The sequence below is a fragment of the Tiliqua scincoides genome, chromosome 2, assembly GCF_035046505.1.
Source record: "Tiliqua scincoides isolate rTilSci1 chromosome 2, rTilSci1.hap2, whole genome shotgun sequence".
In the NCBI taxonomy this organism is placed as follows: Eukaryota; Metazoa; Chordata; class Lepidosauria; order Squamata; family Scincidae; genus Tiliqua; species Tiliqua scincoides.
The window spans coordinates 262,063,617-262,087,488 of NC_089822.1; the positions used below are offsets into that span (position 1 = coordinate 262,063,617).

Below are 23,872 nucleotides of genomic sequence, written 5' to 3' on the forward strand. Positions count from 1 at the left end.
TCTCCTACTTCCTTCAGACAGACCGACTTCTCCCTGCACCTTCTCTGACAAGCCCTATGTCAAGAGAAACCAACTACTGGATGAAGGAAGCCTGATCAAGGGAAGCTGCGCCTAGCAGTTAGTGTGCATGTGAAACACCCTGCTTTCCATTTACAGCAGCAGAATGGGAGAGATCTGCAGCTACCATAGCAGAATGCAGCGAACAGGCAGAGGTGGTTAATGTGGGAAAAGCCCTCCTCAGAGAGCACGGAGTCCCAGGGCTTCTTATCAAAAATCAAGCTCACAGTAGCATCTGCAGGATCAGAGATGCCACTATCCACTGTATTGGCTGTGAACCTGGAGCATGCAGACCAAGGACCCAATTCACTAAAAAGTCTAAATGAAAAATACAGGAATGAAACTTGGTTAGTGCAAGTAGATGGAGGGTGACTGAGCCTTCTGTGCTGGCAAGCATAGCAAAAGGTTTCATCAAGGGTATGCAGTTACCGGTACTGCACAGCAGATGGAGGTGGGATCTGCCCACTTGCTAAGTGCAGGTGAATTCTGAGTGGGGGGGGGGGGAGAGAGCCATTCCTGTCTGATGCAGAAATCAAATCCACAAACAGCAAGTCCATGGGGGATAATGGAGTTTCCAAATAAAGGCCTGTCGGGCTTTGTGTGGGGACAGGATGGTTGTCCTCTGTGGAGCTTTGTTCGCTGCCTCCCAGGCCTTCCCAGCAAGGGAGAGGACGCCTAACAAAGGGTGGAGGAGAGTGTCGCAGCTGGGTGAGGAGAGGGAGGTGGTTACAACACCCTTCACCCCCTCCCTGTCTCTTGAGGGTGGTGTTCACCAGTGGGGCAGCAGGAACTGCTCCACACCTTGCCTTATGAAGCCCACTCTGCTCCACCCTTCCTCCCTCCCACTTCCTTTGTAAGAGCCTTAAAGGGGCCTGGAGCTGTGATCCCTGCCTCCCTTCTTTCCCTTGTGTTTGGTGGAACAGGCAGCTGAGTGGGCATGCCCAGGGTCCAGGCAGCCTCTCCTCCTCCTGCGGCTTTTGCTGCCAGTCTGGGGACCCTCCCCCAGCCTCTCCAGTTAAGTCAGGGCAGGAGGGAAGCAGCCAAACCCAACAAGGCCACTTGATAAAGATTTCACAGCAAAGATTGGGCTGCAGAGAGGCTTCTGGAGCATTGACAAAAAACAGTGGGAGAACATCACACATCAAACACCCCACTGCCCCCTGCTCTTATTTCTTACCTGGCCTGGATGTGCAGCAGCCATGGTGGCTCCTCCCCAAGGACCTGATGGCAGGTCTGGCGTGGTCTTGTTTCTCTGCTTTCTGTAAGGGAGAGGAAGGAGGAGAACAGTAAGAGGTTTTCCATTTTATATTCATTCTTCCTGCTGGACGCCCTTCTTTGAATTCCTTGCTCTGTATTGTGGCGACGGCTCCAAGGGAGACTGGCCAGACTCATGGAGGAATCTGGCCATGACTATGGCTGTGTACCGCCTATCTTCAGATGCAGAGTCGGTTTTGGCTGGAGAATGGAGGGACAGGACCTTTGCCTCTCTGCTAACACTTGTGGATTCCAGCCACCCCCCTGACCCCTGGCTAGGAAGGCTATGAAGGCAAGGGAGGCTGGCAATCGCTGGGGGGACAAGAGAGCAGGATGCGGGTTTCCAGTACAACAGGTGCAGCAGTGCAGACCTGGGGGCGCTTCCCTGCCTGACTTCCCCAGTACAGTCTGCGCAGATCCAGGCCAGAGCCCCTTCCCTCCCCCCTCTGCCACTGGGAACCCTCCACTCCCTGCCATGCTGGGTCTTCAGCTGCCCTCAATCACCTCCTCCCAGGCTGTTCTTCTCTCTGGATCTCAGTCCTTCCAGTTCCCTCCTTTGTCCAAGCCTTGTCCAGCAAGGCCTCCCTTCCCTTTCCAGGTCAGAGCACCAGGTCACAGCATGGCCTGCTGGGAAATGTAGTCCCAGGACCCTGCAGCCCCCTTGCCCATCACTCACTAACACATTCTGCCCATGACCTTCTTGTCTCTTGTGCACAAACTGCTCCTTTCCTCTGCACCACTTTCCAACCATTGATTTAACCCTGGCAAAGGGCTCTCTGATTTCAGTGCCAGGTGCAGCATTCTTTTCTAGCTACCCTCTTGCAGGTTTTCAGGAGCAGGTGAAGAGGGCTTGCCACTCTTGCAAAGATGCACCCGCCACCCCTCCACAATAATCCAGCCCCCCGAGTGTGAAGCTGGAAACTCTCAAGCTGTCCCCAGGGAGAACGCAGCTCCAGCTTCCTTCAGCCATCTTCTCTCCTGCTCAGCCTCTCACAGCCACCCAGCTATGTGGATTTCACAGCAGTCACACTATCAAATAGCTACATTGACTTAGGACAAGGAAGTGCCTCCTTGGGACTTGCCACCTTGCTGGAGCAATCCAGGACTGTACTCCCGGTGCTTGTGGGGAGGTCTGGGCCTGATCAAGCTCCCTGTGCCTGCACAGAACAGGCTCTTTGGGGCTCCTGGTGAGGCTGCTAAGAGAGAAAATTCTGTTCTGTGCTCAGAGGTGCAAGAAGGTCCTGCTCTGCACCTGGCACTCCTGTTCCCCTTCTGGATGATTTTGGTGCAGGGACTCTCACCTGCCAAGGATCTCTGGAGGGAGTAATGCAGAGGGGCTCCCTCCAGCCAGTCCTCTTCTGATCCTTTCCTCTTGGGACTGCAGAGGGAAGGTGAGGCTCTGCCTTCCTCAGTCTGCACAGGGTGGGACTTTCAGGAAGATGTTGGGCTGTTGGTCACAAGACTGGAGAGGAAAGACACCTGAGATATTGGAATATTCCAGCCTCAAAGCAGCCATAGGGAATGGGGGTGTCAGACAGAGAGAGAGAGAGAGAGAGAGAGAGAGCTCATGGAAAAAGGGGAGGAGTGGATCTTGCACTTGTGTGAAAAGTAACATAATGGGAGAGAAAAAGAATACTGGTCAGATCTGTTCCTTGACATTCCTGTTAGAAGCAGCCCAGTAAATATACCTTTCCATAGGTCAAAAAGGAGCAACAAATGGGCAGCTGGTGGCACATGACCACGCAGGCAGGCTTCAATCTCACCATCTCCCATGTTGGAAATGAAATACAGGTCCAGCCTATTTATACACAGATTTTTTATACACAGATTTGACTCAACACGAATGGCCCCTGCAAATGAGAAGGAATGTGCTGATCCCTGGAGAAGGGGAAAAATGCAGCCTTTAAAAAACTGAACAGTCGTTTAACAATAGCCTCCTTAATGAGAAACCTCCACTGCCTTGTGGCTACATCCAGTTATGGAAAAGGCTTCAGGAGTCAACCTCGAGGCAAAATCCGGAGCTGGAGTCCCTGAGGCAGTTCGTGGCTGAACACAGTCACGTTCTGGCAACTCCTGCGATGCCACTGGAACCAAACTTATTGGCTTCTGCCTTTGCATTGGACCATTTCAGCGATTGGAGAGGGCGGATTTGCTGCATGGGTAACAGCCTTTCCTCCATACCTGCTTTACCCAGGCTTCAGGCACTGGAGAGGACACTCTGTTCCAGAACCACCATTCAGAGCGTGACACCATAGTCTTCCAAGACTGAAGGATGCCTTAATGAGATAGAGAAAGGGCAGCTGGCTGAAAATCCATCAATCCTTCTCTCTCCAGGCGACCCCCTCCCTTCCCCCTGAGCATGTGAAAGAAAGGTGATCACTTTGCATTGGTGAAGGGAGGGGCTGAGTGAAGTGCTTTTCTAAGCTCTTGGAGGAGGACTAATTGATGGATTGTCTTCTTAAGGACTCTTATCTTACATCACAAAGGTCATCAAGGCTGTTTTTAAATCACCAGAGCAAAGAAACTTTGTTTTTTAAGTTGATTTGCTATAGTGCATTTTTTGCCTTCCAGGTGAGTGCTTGGACTGGAACCCAAACTGATAATGAGGCTCAACCTGTACTGTATAGTAATTTCTGTCTCAGCCAACAGGCAGACTTACTCCCTCCTGCTGGGTTTTTCACTGAGACACTCAAGTGGCCCGCAGAAGATCTTTATCTGCCCCTCAGCTCTCCCAGCACCACCATCAACAGCTCTGAGCTGCTGAGCTGTGCTAATTGGGTTTCCCATATTCTGAAAATATGATTAAGAAACAGTAGAGTGACTTAGGGCACAATCCTAACGCCTAATGTCAGTGCTTTCCAGCACTGGCATAGCGGTGCCAATGGGACATGTGCAGCATCCTGCAGTTGGGTATCACTCATGGAGGCTTCCTCAAAGTAAGGGAATGTTTGTTCCCCTACCTCAGAGCTGCCTTATGTCAGCACTGGAAAGCACTTACATAAGGGGTTAGGATTGCGCCCTTAGTGGTCAGGTCTACAGAGCTTGCGTCCTGAGTACACTTCTGTACTGCAGTGAGTCATGGACTCTTCGCTCACAACAGGAGAGGAAACTGAACGCTTTCCACATGCGCTGCCTCTGACACATTCTCGGCATCACCTGGCAGGACAAAGTTCCAAACAACACAGTCCTGGAACGTGCTGGAATCCCTAGCATGTATGCACTGCTGAAACAGAGACGCCTGCGTTGGCTCGGTCATGTCGTGAGAATGGATGATGGCCAGATCCCAAAGGATCTCCTCTATGGAGAACTCGTGCAAGGAAAGCGCCCTACAGGTAGACCATAGCTGTGATACAAGGACATCTGCAAGAGGGATCTGAAGGCCTTAGGAGTGGACCTCAACAGGTGGGAAACCCTGGCCTCTGAGCAGCCCGCTTGGAGGCAGGCTGTGCAGCATGGCCTTTCCTAGTTTGATGAGACACTTGGCCAACAGTCTGAGGCAAAGAGGCAAAGAAGGAAGGCCCATAGCCAGGGAGACAGACCAGGGACAGACTGCACTTGCTCCCGGTGTGGAAGGGATTGTCACTCCCAAATTGGCCTTTTCAGGCACACTAGACACTGTTCCAGAACCACCATTCAGAGCGCGATACCATAGTCTTTCGAGACTGAAGGTTGCCAACAACAAAACAAGGTCAGGACTGGATTTAGTTGAACCAGGCTTCTCCACTCAATTGTCACACACTACTACGAAGTTTAAAGATTTATTTAAGAATAATAGAGTAATACAAGCATGTTAAGATCTCTAGAATAGTACTGGGAATTCTAAAGAGACAGAAAGAAACAAAGGCTAAACCACTGGCGATCCTTCCCCCTGTGTCGCTCGGGGCTAGAAACACAGTGCCAGCTGTTTTTTGGCTGAAAACTGGAAGTGGGTCTTTACTGCTTTTCAGAGGCCTCAGAAGAGCTTTGGAAGGCCATGCGCAGTCATCATGGCCCACAAGCAGTGGTTCCCAGATTGGGGTACGTGCATCCCCAGAGGTACTTGTTAGCACATTTAAGGGTACTTGAAAAAGAATTGAATAATGGTGAAAAAAGGCAGGTCAGTATTAGAAAGCCTTGCGGGACTAATATGAGGGGTACAATTTATGCAAATGGGCTGCCCAGGATTATGCAAGTGAAAAATCTTGGGAACCACTGCTCCAGAGGGTCTTTAAAACCAACTTTTTATTTCCCCCCTTTGCCTCCCCTAGGAATACTACTGGGCTAAACACATAGCTTTCAAGACTAAGGGACTATCCCTAACCCTCTCCAACTTTCCAGTGCTGTGCCACCGCAACGCAGCTCTGAGGAAAGGGAACAAATGTTCCCTTACCTGGAGGAGGTCTCCAGGCCCCATTGGCGCAGCTACACCAGCGCTGGAAAATTGGATAGGATTTGGCCCTCAGTCTCACTTATGCTTAGGGCTCCTTTGAGCTGTCGGCTAGGAAACATGCTGCAGTTTTTTGGTTTATGGGGCAGTAGAATGAGATACATTGTTCTGAGATTTTTGTGTGTCAGTATAGTTTTCAATTCCCTTCAGAAACCCCCACATAGTGGGGTGAAACATCAGGAAACATTTAGACTTCTTGAACATGGCCTGAAACTCACAAATGAAGTTCTCTTTTGAAGGAACTATCATCATGACCACTGCAGGAACCCAACTTGATAGAAATGTTCAGGGGCTTTGGAGATTAACCTCAGAGGAATAAGCAGAGAACAGAGCACTTCATTGTGCTGTTGGAAACTTGGAAAAAGAGACCACAACCCATCAAAGATCTCCCTGAGCAAGCTTCACTTTGGCTTGCTGGAAATCTCCCAGGTAGGCAAACTAAGAGCAAGGCACAGTCTATGTTTCAAGGAAAACGTAACAGAATATTCTATGACAAACCTTCTTTAAAAAGGAGAACTTACGACATATATATATTTCAACAGAAAACTGGAGAAAGGGCAAGAATTTTTCAAACATCAATTCTTGGATGTCAAGAAAGGAACTCAACTTTGGAAACACTTTCCCCACCTGCTAACATCTCTACCGATTCTCTACACTGTATTCTCTTTGAAGCACAGCATGATTTCAATGAGCAGTAAAACTCTTTCCACACTTCTGGGTCATGAAGGTTCCTATGCTCCATGCGTACTCAGATGTACCCGAAGATAATTACTCCGACGGAAGCTCTTCCCACACTCCTGGCAAGTAGAGCGTTTTTCTCCTGTGTGTTTTGCCTGATGAACTTTAAGGCTGCTCCTACATCGGAAGCTCTTTCCACACTCCTGACATGTATAAGGTTTCTCCCCTGTGTGGATTCTCTGATGCTTTCTAAGATCAGCACTAAGACTGAATTTCTTTCCACACTCCAGGCACATATAGGGTTTCTCCCCTGTGTGAGTTCTGTGATGCAACATAAGACTATAACTCCTACTGAAGCTCTTTCCACACTCCAGGCATGTATAGGGTTTCTCCCCTGTGTGGATTCTCTGATGCTTTCTAAGATCAGTCCTACCACTGAATTTCTTTCCACACTCCAGGCACGTATAGGGTTTCTCCCCTGTGTGAGTTCTCTGATGGAACATAAGACTATAATTCCTACTGAAGCTCTTTCCACACTCCAGGCATGTATAGGGTTTCTCCCCAGTGTGAGTTCTCTGATGATTTCTAAGATTATCATTCTTACTGAAGCTCTTTCCACACTCCTGGCATTTATATGGTTTCTCCACTGAGTGGGTTCTCTGATGGAACATAAGATTATAATTCTTACTAAAGCTCTTTCCACACTCCTGGCAAATATACCGTTTCTCCTCTGTGTGAGTTCTCTGATGATTTCTAAGATGATCATTTCGACTGAAGCTCTTTCCACAAGCCTGGCATGTATATGGTTTCTCCACTAAGTGGGTTCCCTGATGCTTTCTAAGATCAGCGCTCTGACTGAATTTCTTTCCACACTCCAGGCACATATAGGGTTTCTCCCCTGTGTGAGTTCTCTGATGGGTCATGAGATTACAATTCTTACTAAAGCTCTTTCCACACTCCAGGCACATATAGGGCTTCTCCCCTGTGTGAGTTCTCTGATGGGTCATGAGATTACAATTCGTACTAAAGCTCTTTCCACACTCCAGGCATGTATAAGGTTTCTCCCCTGTGTGGATTCTCTGATGATTTCTAAGATGATCATTCCGACTGAAGCTCTTTCCACACTCCTGGCATTGATATGGATTCTCTACTGAGTGGGTTCTCTGATGCTTTCTAAGATCAGCACTATGACTGTATTTCTTTCCACACTCTAGGCATTTATAGGCTTTTTCCCCTGTGTGAGTTCTCTGATGCGCTGAAAGACTCCAGCTGTAAGTGAAGCCCTTTCGGCACACAGAGCATTTATAGGGTTTATCTATGTGGGTCCTTTCCTTTGAAGAAGAAATCCACTGCCTCTTTCTTCCAAACTGGTTCCAAACTGATGCTTCTGAAAAAGGAAGAGAAATGCAATGCAAGATCAAAGGATGAAATCGCAGCTTGCTGGAGAAGTCATACAGCATATTTGTTTTCTGATAAGACCTAGAACCCAGAAAACCCACACAACCTTAACTGCAGATGGTTTTTTTCTCCAGTGTAGAAGAATTCCAGGGGAAATAAAGGCAACAACTAAAGAGCATGAATTAAAAATGCGGGGGGGGGGGGCATTAAAATAAATGAAGTAGAATATCCAAAGTAAAGAAGAGGAAATTTCACATTTAGGGGGAGATAGGAAGCTTTCTTCTACTGAGTCACAGGTTCTCAAGAAACTGTTGTGGCTGATGAACCAGCCAAAGCTGCATCCAGGCCACAGATGACATCTGGGCCTCCAGGTGCCAGCCAGGTTCAAAAGCAAGTGCAGACTGGTTCCTTTAGAAGGAGGGTAGCCCTATCCATGAAGGGACAAAACCCAAATGATCTCTGGAACAAAATAACATTTGCTCTTTCTTTATTGTTTCAGTTAGTTACCCCAAATTTAGTCCATTACTATCTTCTCCAGGTACCAGTACAGACTGTTACTGGGTGTGCTTCTCAGACACACATTTACGGCACAATACCATCTAACACAAGGAACAGCTAAACACCCACCACTTGCATCCTATGCTGCAATTGAGCGGCCTGGCGGTCTCCTTGAACTAAGGGGGTATTCGTGACCTTATCCCAAGTAACGCCCCAGCCTACTCAATGGGGCTTCTTGAGCCTGAGCCAGCTCTTTTGCTGGTAATAATAATAAACTTTATTTATATCCCGCCCTTCTCCCTAAAGGGACCCAGGGCCTGACCTCGAGTCAGGCTTCCAAGTCGGCCATGGGGGATATGGTTTGTTGGAAAAGGCATCTGGTGAAACCCCCCCCCCAAGCAGTCCCTCTCCTGTTCTGCCCTTCCCCCTTGCCCAGGTCATGCAGCCAAGCCAACAACTCCACCTAGCAATGTACAATGGAGCTTCCCATTGGGAGTGTGTATCAGTTACAGCCCTAGCGACCCTCCTTACCTACAAAGGTCACATTCTCATAATTGTCCATTAGGACTGCTTCATACAGGCGCCTTTGTTGCTGATCCAGCAGAGCCCACTCGGCACTGCTGAAATACACAGAAACATCCGCAAACGAAATGGGGCTCTGAAAGAAAAAGGAGAGATTCCCTATTAGTGGGTCAACCCAGGTTCTGCCTGCAGTACCTAAAGGGATGTGCCCGCAAGTAAAGAAACCCAATGGGCTTCCTGCTGGTGCAAAAGCTGTGTGAGAAAGAGGTGGGGAATGTGGACAACCTCTTTTCTTCAACCATCTGGCAGACCTTATTTGCCATATTTGTGTATTTTATGCAGACTTGTAACCCCAAGTAGCCACACCCTGGCTTAGAAGGATAAGAAGCTGCTGGGACATGTTCCTCCAGTAGGCTTTCTCCTTACTTGGAAACACCAAGATCAGTCTCTCACATAGTCTTGTGGAATCTTTGAATACTTGCAAATTCAGTCATTCCTCATATTCCGACGTGATGATGTCTCCTAGGGAGACTGGCATGTGCCTACTGATTGGACAGACAAACTGCCCCTCCCCTTCAGAAATTTTCAACCGTTTTCATTTCAGGGAACACTGAAAGGCACTAAAATGGTCAAGGCACACCATCAGTTTGTTGCACAACTCAGAAGGCACCATGCTGCCAGTGGGGGGCTCACATCTCCCAACAGCCCTACCAATAAAAGACCCTTCCCAAAATGCCCATGGCATATGTGAGACAATTCACAGCACACCAATGTGCTGTGGATGAAAACAGCTGGTGTAGCTGAGGGGATGGAATGGAGTGGCCAGGTAGGCTCTGCTTCGCCAGTAAGGTAATTCTGTGACATCATCAAATCAACGTCAGTTAAGTTCAACCACAGGGATGCTTTAGTGTTTTTTGCAGATGTTTTGTGCTTTGTGCAGATCAAGTCAGTCTGCAAATGTCACTGCTTTGCTGTGTCAGATAAAGCAACTCCCAGATGAAGGAAGCTGCACCAAAGGAAGTAGTACCTAGTGCTTAGTATTCAATTACTGCTTTTTTGTTACTCCATTCGAGGTGGGATGGGGTAGTTGTTGTTGTTGTTGTTATTGTTGTTGTTATTGTTATTAACAACAGTATTTATATACCGCTTTTCAACTAAAAGTTTACAAAGCGGTTTACAGAGAAAAATCAAATAACTAAATGGCTCCCTGTCCCAAAAGGGCTCACAATCTAAAAAGATGCAAATGAATACCAGCAGACAGTGCTGGGGTGAGGTGGGACAGTTACTCTCCCCCTGCTAAAAAAGGAGCATCCACTTGAAAAAGTGCCTCTTACCCAATTAGCAGGGGTTAGTTCTATCTGGTACCACCATCACAAGCTGTAGAGAACAGGCAGAAGTGGTCAACCTGGGGAGAAAAAAACCAACCCCAGATGGCACTGATTCCGAGGGTTCTTTTTAAAAAAAATCAAACTAACGGGAGCTTCTTCAGAGTGAGAGATGTTACAATCAACTGTGTCCGCTGTGAACATGCACCATGCAGACCAAGGGTCTAGTTTAATAAAAACTCTAAATGAAAAAAATATGGGGAATGAAATGTGGATGGTCAAAGTAGATGGAAGATGAGAGGAAATGCCTGAGCCTTCTGGGCTGGCAAGCATAGTAAAAGGTTTCATCAAAGGTATGAAGTAGCCTGCAATGCCTAGCAGATAGAGGTGGGATCTGCCCAATTGCTAAGTGCATGCCAATTCTGGGGCGGGGGAGGGGGGCATTCCAGGCACATAGAGGACCAAATCCATAAAGAGCATGTCCAAGGGGGATAATGGAGTTTCCAAATAAAGGACAAAGGCTGCTTGCTAAGGATTTCCTAGCAAACCTTTGGACTGCAGAGAAGCTTCTGGAGAGATGTCCAAAGAAGTGTCTAAAAACACAGAAAAAAGTGGGAGAACAAGGCGTTCATCACATGCCCAGGCTGCCCCTGCTCTTGTCTCTTACCTGGCCGGCACGAGCAGCAGCCATGTTGGCTCCTCCAGAAGGTTAGACTTGCGTGATCTTGTTTCTCCACTATCTGTCAGGGAGAGAAAGGAGAACAGTAAGAGGTTTTTATTTTATATACATTCTTCCTACTGGACGCCCTTCTCTGAATTCCTTTCTCCGCATTGTGGTGATGGCTGCAAGGGAGACTGGACAGACGAGCAGAGGAATCTGGCCAGAGCCATGGCTCAGTGCTGCCCATCTTCAGAACTGCAGTCGGTCTTGGCTGGAGGATGGCAGGACAGGACTTTTGCCTCTCTGCACAGCACTGGTGGGTCCCAGCCACCCCCCTGACTAGGAAGGATAGATGAGTGAGGTAGGAAAGGATGGGGGGCTGGCAGTCACTGTGGGGGGGGCATGAGAGTAAGGTTGGGGGCTAAATATGGCCTGATGCTGGCACCTGGATTGCCAGTCCAATACATGCAGCGGTGCAGTTCTGTGGGCACGTCCCTGCCTGACTTCCCCAGTACAGCCTGTGCAGCCCCAGGCCAGAGCCCCTTCCCTCCCCCTTCTGCCACTGGGAACCCTCCACTCCCTGCCATGCTGGGTCTTCAGCTGCCCTCACACCTCCTCCCAGGCTCTTCCTCTTTGGGTCTCAGTCCTTCCAATCCTCCCTTTGTCCAGCAAGGCCTTTCCTTTCCAGGTCAGAGCACCAGGACACAGCAATGTCTGCTGGGAAATGTAGTCCCAGGACCCTGCAGCCCCCTTGCCCATCACTCACTAACACATTCTGCCCATGACCTTCTTGTCTCTTGTGCACAACCTACTCCTTTCCTCTGTTCAATGCACCACTTTCCCACCATTGATTTAAGGGGCTCTCTGATTTCAGTGCCAAGTGCAGGATTCTTTTCTAGTTACCCTCTTGCAGATTTTCCGGAGCGGCTGAAGAGGATTTGCCACTCTTGCAAGGATGCACCTGCCACCCCTGCACAATCATCTACCCCTACTCTTGCCAACACTTCCTCCTCCTCGCCTATCTGGCTGGTCAGGAAAGCAGTCGGGTGGATAAAGTGAGAAGGGTGTGAAGCTGGAAACTCTCAAGCTCTCCCCAGGGAGAACGTGGCTCCAGCTTCCTGCAGCCGTCTTCTCTCCTGCTCAGGCATCTTCATGTAGCCACCCAACTACATGGATTTCACAGCAGTTACACCATCAAATAGCTACATTGACTTGGGACAAGTAAGTGCCGCCCTGGGACTTGCCACCTTGCTGGAGCAATCCAGGATTGAACTCCTGGTGCTTGTGGGGAGGTCTGGGCCTGATCAAGCTCCCTGTACCTGCACAGAACAGGCTCTTTGGGGCTCCTGGTGAGGCTGCTAAGAGAGAAAATTCTAGTCTGTGCTCAGAGGTGCAAGAAGGTCCTGCTCTGCACCTGGCACTCCTGTTCCCCTTCTGGATGATTTTGGTGCAGGGACTCTCACCTGCCAAGGATCTCTGGAGGGAGTAATACAGAGGGGCTCCCTCTAGCCAGCCCCCTTCTGATCCTTTCCTCTTGAGACTGCAGAGGGAAGGAGAGGCTCTGCCTTCCTCAGTCTGCACAGGGTGGGACTTTCAGGAAGATGTTGGGCTGTAGGTCACCAGACCAGAGAGGAAAGACACCTGAGATATTGGAATATTCCAGCCTCAAAGCAGCCATAGGGAATGGGAATATCAGACAGAGAGAGAGAAAGAGAGCTCAGGCAGGCAGGTTTCAATCCCACCATCTCCCATGTTGGAAATGAAATACAAGTCCAGCCTATTTATACACAGATTTTATATACATGGATTTGACTCAACATGAATGGCCCCTGCAAATGAGAAGGAATGTGCTGATCCCTGGAGAAGGGGAAAAATGCAGCCCTTTAAAATCAGTTTAAAAACTGAACAGTTGTTTAACAATAGCCTCCTTAATGAGAGAGAGAGAGAGAGAGAGAGAGGGCAGCTGGCTGACAATCCATCAATCCTCCTCTCTCCAGGCGACCCCTCCCTTCCCCCTGAGCATGTGAAAGAAAGGTGATCACTTTGCATTGGTGAAGGGAGGGGTGCGTTTCTAAGCTCTTGGAGGAAGAGCCATTGATGGATTGTCTTCTTAATGACTCTTATCTCACAACACAAAGGTGAACAAGGCTGTTTTTAAATCACCAGAGCAAAGAAACTTTGTTTTTTAAGTTGATTTGCTATAGTGCGTTTTTTGCCTTCCATGTGAGTGCTTGGACCGGAACCCAAGCGAATAATGAGGCTCAACCTGTACTATATAGTAATTTCTGTCTCACAGCCAATAGGAAGCTCTGAGGAAAGGGAACAAAAATTCCCTTACTTTGAGGAGGCCTCTGTAAGTGACACCCAACTGCAGGATGCAGCACATGTCCCATTGGCACCACTATGCCAGTGCTGGAAAGTACTGACATAAGGGGTTAGGATTGCGTCCTAAGGGCCTAACCCTATCCAACTTTGCAGTGCTGGTGCCACCGTAATGCAGCCCTAAGGAAAGGGAACAAATGTTCCCTTACCTGGAGGAAGTCTCCAGGCCCCATTGGCACAGCTGCACCAGCGCTGGAAAAATGGATAGGATTTGGCCCTCAGTCTCACCTATGCTTAGGGCTCCTTTGAGCTGTTGGCTAGGAAACATGCTATAGTTTTTTGATTCATGGAGCAGTTGAATGGGATACTTTGTTCTGAATTTTTGGGTGTCAGTATAGTTCTTTCATTCCCTTCAGAAACCCCCACATAATGGGGTGAAACATCAGGAAACATTTAGACTTCCTGAACATGGCCTGAGAACCCACAGATGAAGTTCTCTTTTGAAGTAAGAACTAGCATCATGACCACTCCTGGAACCCAACTTGACAGAGATGTTCAGGGGCTTTGGAGATTAACCCCAGAGGAATAAGCAGAGAACAGAGCACTTCATCTTGATGCTGGAAACTTGGAAAAAGAGAACACAACCCATCAAAGATCTCCCTGAGCAAGCTTCACTTTGGCTTGCTGGAGATCTCCCAGGTAAGCAAACTAAGAGCAAGGCACAGTCTATGTTTCAAGGAAAACGTAACAGAACATTCTTTGACAAACCTTCTTTAAAAAGGAGAATTTACAACATATATATATTTCAACAGAAAACTGGACAAAGGGCAAGAATTTTTCAAACATCAATTTTTGGATGTCAAAGGAACTCAACTTTGGAAACACTTTCCCCACCTGCTAATATCTCTACTGATTCTCTACACTGTATTCTCTTTGATGCACAGCACGATTTCAATGAGCAGTAAAACTCTTTCCACAATTCTGGGTCATTAAGGTTCCTATGCCCCATGCATTCCTACTGAAGCTCTTTCCACACTCCAGGCATGTATAGGGTTTCTCCCCAGTGTGGGTTCTCTGATGATTTCTAAGATTATCATTCTTACATAAGCTCTTTCCACACTCCTGGCATTTATATGGTTTCTCCACAGAGTGGGTTCTCTGATGCTTTCTAAGATCAGCACTAAGACTGAATTTCTTTCCACACTCCAGGCATGTATAGGGTTTCTACCCTGTGTGAGTTCTCTGATGGATCATAAGACTACAACTCTTACTAAACCTCTTTCCACACTCCCGGCATGTATAAGGTTTCTCCCCTGTGTGAGTTCTCTGATGATTTCTAAGATGATCATTCCGAATGAAGCTCTTTCCGCACTCCTGGCATGTATATGGTCTCTCCACTATGTGGGTTCTCTGATGCTTTCTAAGATCAGCGTGTTGACTGAGTTTCTTTCCACACTCCAGGCACGTATAGGGTTTCTCCCCTGTGTGAGTTCTCTGATGGGTCATGATATTACAATTCTTATTAAAGCTCTTTCCACTCTCCAGGCATGTATAGGGTTTCTCCCCTGTGTGAGTTCTCTGGTGGATCATAAGATTACAATTCTTACTAAAGCTCTTTCCACACTCCCGGCATGTATAAGGTTTCTCCCCTGTGTGAGTTCTCTGATGGACCATAAGACTATAACTCCTTCTAAAGCTCTTTCCACACTCCTGGCATTGATATGGTTTCTCCACTGAGTGGGTTCTCTGATGCTTTCTAAGATTATCATTCCTACTGAAGCTCTTTCCACATTCTGGCATTTACCACATTTTTCGCTCCATAAGACGCACCTGACCATAAGACGCACCTATTTTTTAGAGGAGGAAAACAGGAAAAAAAATATTCTAAACCAAATAGTGTAATAAAATATTTAATAAACTATAACAGAATAACATTTGAACCATGTAAAGTGAATAGCAGTCAACAGTGGCATTAAGAACCATTATCACTGTCATTAACAAATGGAGAGACTTAAAGGTTTGAGTACTATAGTTGTCTGGAAACCCCAAGAACTCATCATCGCTAGAGTCAGAATTTATGAAGCTCATTTGCTCACAATCACTGACATCACTTTCTTCGCGGTCTTCATATAAGATACCGTCTTCACTTCCATCTAAGGCATTGCTAATGCCACATTTTTTGAATGACTGTACAACGATCTCCTCCTTTACTGAGTCCCATGATGTTTTCACCCATTCACAAACTTGAGTGATGGTGGGCCTCTTCATTTGTCCAGTAGATGTCAGATCATGATTACCAGCAGCCATCCATTTGTTCCACTCTTCTCTCATTAAGACCTTAAATGGCTTGTTGATGGAAACATCAAGAGGTTGCAACTGGCTGGTAAGACTTCCGGGAATTACAGCTAGATGAGTCTTCACTTCTTTGAAGCACTTTTTTGTTGGTTCGCTAATATGTGCTCTAAACTGGTCAAGCACTAATAAGGCAGGTTTTTTCAGAAGTCCTCCAGGACGTTTGGACCACACCTTTTCAACCCATATTCTCATTCTATTTTCATCCATCCATCCTTTCTCCTGTACATGTACAACTCCTCCTCGCGGAATCACTTCTTTTGGAAATGTTTTCCTTTTGAAAATCAACATGGGTGGCAATTTGGTGCCATCGGCACAGCAGGACAACACAGCTGTGTAATGGGTCTTCTCATGCCCTGAAGTTTTCACAGTGATGGTTTTGGCACCCTTCAGAATCTACAGTCCTATTAGATGGCGCATCAAAGGTTAGCGGGACTTCATCCATATTCCCAATCTGGCCAATTTCAAAGCCATTTTTCTTCCTAGCATCAATAACAAATTTTTGACAGGACAGAATCTTAGATTCATATTCTTTTGGCATTTTTTGCGCAATTCTAGTTTTGGTCCGCACAGCAAGACCACATCGCCTCATAAATCTGTAGCACCATGATGGTGATCCTGTAAAATCCTGAATGCCTTTCTCTATAGAAATGCGTTTCGCTTCAAATATGATCATTTTTGTCGAGACAGAGAAGCCATTATTCCGGTGATGTATGATCCATTCTTTCATGTCCACCTCCAACTGTGGCCACTTTGCAGCATGCCCACGGAAAGTGTGCTTACTTTTATCTGCTTTTTGCAGCTGACCCTCCTGTTTCCTCCACTCTCTAATCATTCTTTCAGTTGGAGGAGGCCCAAAATGTCTCTCCGCTGCTCTGTTTCCATGCTCCTTAGCATATTTTACTACCTCTAGTTTAAAAGGAATTGTATATGCTAGCCTTTTCTGCTTTATCATCCTTGCACTGGTAGAATGAGGTACTGTAGTATTTTTCTGCAAGAAATGAAGGAACTGTCAGTATCATTTCTTCATTGTTTACCACTGAGCACTAACCATTTGCCTTGTCACTAAGCACTGAACATTTGCATTACCCTTGAGCGCTGACCATTTGTGTTACCACTGAGCGCTGACCATTTGCCTTGTCACTTAACGCTGGCCTGCGCATTATCACTGACCAATAACCTGCACTAACCTGCACTGAGCATTGTCTTAAATCAATGAGAACAACAATCAGCCATATTAAAATTTATAACATATTTAAGACCTAAAAACAAACACAAAAATGGACTTTGTGCATCATGTGTACAGTATAAATTAATAATTGATTCCAGTGACCTGACTTTGTACATCATAATTACAGTAATACTGACCACTAAAGTTTAATATGGCAGGTGTTTTATCATATATTTAATGCTCAAAGTGGAACATCATATGTATGGGGTAAATCAAGATTTAATGAGTGATAAAGTTGTTGTTTTTTTTTAATGAATTGTGCCCCCTGTAGCCAGCATTCATAGTACCTCAGACAAGCCCAGCCGTTGAATGGAGAGTAATGCGCATGTGCACTGCTGTCCCCACTGCCTACTAGGAAACACCGCCTACTACAAACTCTTCTCCAATCAGCGCGGCGATAACACAGCCAGCAACAGCACTCACACCTCGCTGGCAGCCTTCCCTCCTCCTCTGTACGATCTCCTCCTTCTTGGCTGGGACCCGCTTCTCCACGCTGCCACGATGGAATTGTAAGTTTCCTGCCTCGACCCACTCTCCTTCCATGCAGTCCCTGCTTTCTGATCTGGCTGCAGGCTTCCCCACAGCATCATTAAGGTCCCCAACGTGCACTCTTTTTGGCAGTATTTGCTCCGAAAGACGCACACAATTTTCCCCCAACTTTTTTGGGGGGGAAAAGTGCGTCTTATGGAGCAAAAAATATGGTAAATGGTATCTCCACTGAGTGGGCTCTCTGATGGATCATAAGCTTATCACTCTTACTAAAGCTCTTTCCACACTCCTGGCAAATATACATTTCTCCTCTGTGTGAGTTACCTGATGATTTCTAAGATGATCATTCCGAATGAAGCTCTTTCCACACTCCTGGCATGTATATGGTTTCTCCACTAAGTGGGTTCCCTGATGCTTTCCAAGATCAGCGCGCTGACTGAATTTCTTTCCATACTCCAGGCACATATAGGGTTTCTCCCCTGTGTGAGTTCTCTGATGATTTCTAAGATGATAATTCCTACTGAAGCTCTTTCCACACTCCTGGCATTGATATGGTTTCTCCACTGAGTGGGTTCTCTGATGCTTTCTAAGACCATCACTATGACTGTATTTCTTTCCACACTCCAGACATGTATAGGCTTTCTCCCCTGTGTGAGTTCTCTGATGGGCTGAAAGGCTCCAGTTGTAAATGAAGCCCTTTCTGCACAAAGAACATTCATAGGGTTTATCTATGTGCGTTCTTTCCTTTGAAGAAGAAACCCGCTGCCTCTTTCTTCCAATTTGGTTCCAAACTGATGCTTCTGAAATACAAAGAGAAATGCAATGCAAGATCAAAAAATGAAATCGCAGCTTGCTGGAGAAGTCATACAGCATATTTGTTTTCTGATAAGAGCTAGAAGCCAGAAAACCCACACATCCTGTAACTGCAGGTGGTTTTATTCTGCAGAGTAGAAGAATTCCAGGGGAAATAAAGGCAACAACTAAAGAGCATGAATTAAAAATGGGGGACGGGGGCGTTAAAATAAATGAAATAGAATATCCAAAGTAAAGAAGAGGACATTTCACATTTAGGGGGAGATAGGAAGCTTTCTTCTACTGAGTCACAGGTTCTCAAGAAACTGTTGTGGCTGATGAACCAGCCAAAGCTGTATCCAGGCCACAGATGACATCTGGGCCTCCAGGTGCCAGCCAGGTTCAAAAGCAAGTGCAGGCTGGTTCCTTTAGAAGGAGGGTAGCCCTATCCATGAAGGGACAAAACCCAAATGATCTCTGGAACAAAATAACATTTGCTCTTTCTTTATTGTTTCAGTTAGTTACCCCAAATTTAGTCCATTACTATCTTCTCCAGGTACCAGTACAGACTGTTACTGGGTGTGCTTCTCAGACACACATTTACGGCACAATACCATCTAACACAAGGAACAGCTAAACACCCACCACTTGCATCCTATGCTGCAATTGAGCGGCCTGGCGGTCTCCTTGAACTAAGGAGGTATTCGTGACCTTATCCCAAGTAACGCCCCAGCCTACTCAATGGGGCTTCTTGAGCCTGAGCCAGCTCTTTTGCTGGTACAGACTTGAGAAGCCTCGAGTCAGGCTTCCAAGTTGGCCATGGGGGATACGGTTTGGTGGAAAAGGCATCTGGTGATCCCACCCCCCCTCAAGCAGTCCCTCTCCTGTTCTGCCCTTCCCCCTTGCCCAGGTCATGCAGCCACGCCAACAACTCCACCTAGCAATCTACAATGGAGTTTCCCATTTGGAGTATGTATCAGTTAAAGCCCTAGTGACCCTCCTTACCTACAAAGGTCACATTCTCATAATTGTCCATTAGGACTGCTTCATACAGGCGCCTTTGTTGCTGATCCAGCAGAGCCCACTCGGCACTGCTGAAATACACAGAGACGTCCGCAAACGAAATGGGGCTCTGAAAGAAAAAGGAGACATTCCCTATTAGTGGGTCAACCCAGGTTCAGCCTGCAGTACCTAAAGGGATGTGCCCATAAGAAAATAAACTCAATGGGCTTCCTGCTGGTGCAAAAGCTGTGTGAGAAAGAGGTGGGGAATGTGGACAACCTCTTTTCTTCAGCCATGTGGCAGACCATATTTGCCATATTTGTGTATTTTATGCAGACTTGTAACCCCAAGTAGCTACACACTGGCTTCGAAGGATAAGAAGCTGCTGGGACATGTTCCTCCTGTAGGGTTTCTCCTTACTTGGAAAGACCAAAGTCAATTCCCACATAGTCTTGTGGATTCTTTGAATACTTGCAAATTCAGTCATTCCTCATATTCCGACGTGATGATGTCTCCTAGGGAGACTGGCATGTGCCTACTGATTGGACAGACAAACTGCCCCTCCCCTTCAGAAATTTTCAACCGTTTTCATTTCAGGGAACACTGAAAGGCACTAAAATGGTCAAGGCACACCATCAGTTTGTTGCACAACTCAGAAGGCACCATGCTGCCAGTGGGGGGCTCACATCTCCCAACAGCCCTACCAATAAAAGACCCTTCCCAAAATGCCCATGGCATATGTGAGACAATTCACAGCACACCAATGTGCTGTGGATGAAAACAGCTGGTGTAGCTGAGGGGATGGGATGGAGTGGCCAGGTAGGCTCTGCTTCGCCAGTCAGGTAATTCTGTGACATCATCAAATCAACGTCAGTTAAGTTCAACCACAGGGATGCTTTAGTGTTTTTTCAGCTGTTTTGTGTTTTGTGCAGATCAAGTCAGTCTGCAAATGTCACTGCTTTGCTGTGTCGGATGAAGGAAGCCGGACCAAAGGAAGTAGAACCTAGTGGTTAGTATGCAATTACTGCTTTTTTGTTACTCCACACGAGGTGGAATGGGGTAGTTCTATCTGGTGCCCCCATTACAAGCTGTAGAGAACAGGCAGAAGTGGTCAACCTGGGGAGAAAAAAACCAACCCCAGATGGCACTGAATCCGAGGGTTCTTTTTAAAAAAATCAAACTAACGGGAGCTTCTTCAGAGTGAGAGATGTTACAATCAACTGTGTTCACTGTGAACATGCACCAAGCAGACCAAGGTTCTAGTTTAATAAAAACTCTAAATGAAAAAAATATGAAAAATGAAATGAATATGAAAAATGAAAAATGTGGATGGTCCAAAGTATACGGAAGATGAGAGGAGATGCTTGAGCCTTCTGGGCTGGCAAGCATAGTAAAAGGTTTCATCAAAGGTATGAAGTAGCCTGCAATGCCTAGCAGATAGAGGTGGGATCTGCCCGATTGCTAAGTGCATGCCAATTCTGGGGCGGGGGAGGGGGGCATTCCAGGCACATAGAGGGCCAAATCCATAAAGAGCATGTCCAAGGGGGATAATGGAGTTTCCAAATAAAGGACAAAGGCTGCTTGCTAAGGATTTCCTAGCAAACCTTTGGACTGCAGAGAGGCTTCTGGAGAGATGTCCAAAAAAGTGTCTAAAAACACAGATGAAGTGAGAGAACAAGGTGTTCATCACATGCCCAGGCTGCCCCTGCTCTTGTCTCTTACCTGGCCTGCAGGAGCAGCAGCCATGTTGGCTCCTCCAGAAGGTTAGACTTGCGTGATCTTGTTTCTCCACTATCTGTCAGGGAGAGAAAGGAGAATTGTAAGAGGTTTTTATTTTATATACATTCTTCCTACTGGAAGCCCTTCTCTGAATTCCTTTCTCCGCATTGTGGTGATGGCTGCAAGGGAGACTGGACAGACAAGCAGAGGAATCTGGCCAGAGCCATGGCTCAGTGCTGCCCATCTTCAGAACTGCAGTCGGTCTTGGCTGGAGGATGGCAGGACAGGACCTTTGCCTCTCTGCACAGCACTGGTGGGTCCCAGCCACTCCCCTGACTAGGAAGGATAGATGAGTGAGGTAGGAAAGGATGGGGGGCTGGCAGTCACTGTGGGGGGGGGCATGAGAGTAGGGTTGGGGGGCTATATATGGCCTGATGCAGGCACCTGGATTGCCAGTCCAATACATGCAGCGGTGCAGTTCTGTGGGCACCTCCCTGCCTGACTTCCCCAGTACAGCCTGTGCAGCCCCAGGCCAGAGCCCCTTCTCTTCCCTTCCCCTTCTGCCACTGGGAACCCTCCACTCCCTGCCTTGCTGGGTCTTCAGCTGCCCTCAATCACCTCCTCCCTGGCTCTTCCTCTTTGGATCTCAGTCCTTCCAATTCCACCTTTGTCCAAGCTTTTTCTAGCAAGTCCTCACTTCCCTTTCCAGGTCAGAGCACCTGGTCACAGCAAGGTCTGCTGGGAAATGTAGTCCCAAGACCCATCACTCACTAACACATTTCTGCCCATGACCTTCTCCTCCTCCTTGTCTCTTGTGCAAAAGCTGCTCCTCTCCCCTGTTCACTGCACCAGTTTCCAACCATTGATTTAACCCTGGCAAGGGGCTCTCTGACTTCAGTGCCAGGTGCAAGATTCTTCTCTAGTTACCCTCTTGCAGGTTTTCCAGAGAGGCTGAAGAGGGTTTGCCACTCTTGCAAGGATGCACCTGCCACCCCTCCACAATCATCTAGCCCCCCACTCTTGCCAACACTTCCTCCTCCTCCTCCTCCTTGCCTACCTGGCTGGTCAGGAAAGTCAGAAAGGTGTGAAGCTGAAAAATCTCAAGCTCTCCCCAGGCAGAACGTTGCTTCCTTCAGTCGACTTCTCTCCTGCTCAGGCATCTTCATGCAGCCACCCAACTACATGGATTTCACAGCAGTTACACCATCAAATAGCTACATTGACTTGGGACAAGTAAGTGCTGCCCTGGGACTTGCCACCTTGCTGGAGCAATCCAGGATTGAACTCCTGGTGCTTGTGGGGAGGTCTGGGCCTGATCAAGCTCCCTGTACCTGCACAGAACAGGCTCTTTGGGGGCTCCTGGTGAGGCTGCTAAGAGAGAAAATTCTGTTCTGTGCTCAGAGGTGCAAGAAGGTCCTGCTCTGCACCTGGCACTCCTGCCGCCTTGTTCCCCTTCTGGATGATTTTGGTGCAGGGACTCTCACCTGCCAAGGATCTCTGGAGGGAGTAATGCAGAGGGGCTCCCTCCAGCCAGTCCTCTTCTGATCCTTTCCTCTTGGGACTGCAGAGGGAAGGTGAGGCTCTGCCTTCCTCAGTCTGCACAGGGTGGGACTTTCAGGAAGATGTTGGGCTGTAGGTCACGAGAGTGAAGAGGAAAGACACCTGAGATATTGGAATATTCAAGCCTCAAAGCAGCCATAGGGAATGGGGATATCAGACAGAGAGAGAGAAAGGGAGCTCAGGCAGGCAGGCTTCAATCTCACCATCTCCCATTTTGAAAATATGATTTCCCATATTTTGAAAATATGATTAAACTTTGCATATTTTATCTTCTATCGTATACAGCTATTGAGCTCCTAAGTGAGAAAAAATGCTTATTTCTGATCATGACCTGCTTAACGACATCACATCCTAAATGATGAGATCACTTTTGGCCCACAGCAGGCAACATGAATGCTATTCAGGCTGCTGTATGAAATGAGTTTGACACTCCTGCTCTAATTAGGTTACACTGACTTCCTTTCGTTCTTCTCTCTACCCCATGGTTGGATGGGAAGAGGCAGTTTTGGGGGTCACCTGGAGTCTGGCACTTGAGTTGCAGACTTCTGGATGCCGCGGCCAGCAGGTGGGAGAGGCAAACAAGGAGGGGCTTCGCTGAGGATTTAGCAGTCAGCAGAGGGGAAGATAAAAAGTGCCTGTGAACTAAAACATTTGACAAGGGACATCTTAATCAGCAAGTTGGTAAAATACAGGATAAATGATTCCATCATTAGGTGGATTCACAACTGCTTGGATAACCATACAGAAAGGGTGCTTTGCATCAAAATGGAGGACAGTTTCAAGTGGAGGGCCCCAGGGCTCTGCCTTGGGCCCAGTCCTCTTTAACCCTGTATAGTGCTGTGCCTCTCTCTAGGAAGAGGGCAATTCCATTAACAGAAGCCAAAGACTGTAGAGAGCATCTCCTTCCAAGCTGTAGAATCATCCACTGTCTTACGCCACAGATTTTGGGCACCCTTAGTAGAAAAGTTTCACTCTTCCCAATGAGACAAAGCCTGCACAGCCCTCCCACTGTACTAGTCCATACTGATCACCAGACATCCCAGGTACACAGAATCTTCAGGACCAAGAATTTCCTCACCACCTGGACATTGCCAAGAGAAACAGTAGAGTGACTTAGGGTGCAATTCTAACCCCTTATGTCAGTGCTTTCCAGCACTGGCATAGCGGTGCCAATAGGACGTGTGCTGCATCCTGCAGTTGGGTATCACTCACGGAGGCCACCTCAAAGTAAGGGAATGTTTGTTCCCCTACCTCAGAGCTGCAATGACCTTATGTCAGCGCTGGAAAGCACTGACATAAGAGGTTGAACCAGGCTGCTCCACTCAATTAACACACACTGCTATGAAGTTTAAAGATTTATTTAAGAATAATAGAGTAATACAAGCATGTTAAGATCTCTAGAATAGTACTGGGAATTCTAAAGAGACAGACAGAAAGAAACAAAGGATAAGCCACTGGCGATCCTTCCCCCTGTGTCGCTCAGGGCTAGAAACCCTGGGAGAAACGTTCAGGTAGATTAACCCTCCAACATTTGGAGATTAACCCCAGAGGAATAAGCAGAGAACAGAGCACTTCATCGTGATGCT

General features: G+C 47.3%; 1 pseudogene; it reads right to left on the reverse strand.

The window, feature by feature from the left end:
* The window catches only part of LOC136639132 (zinc finger protein Xfin-like), a 42,516-nt pseudogene that overhangs the window by 13,262 nt on the left and 5,382 nt on the right, over window positions 1-23,872 (reverse strand).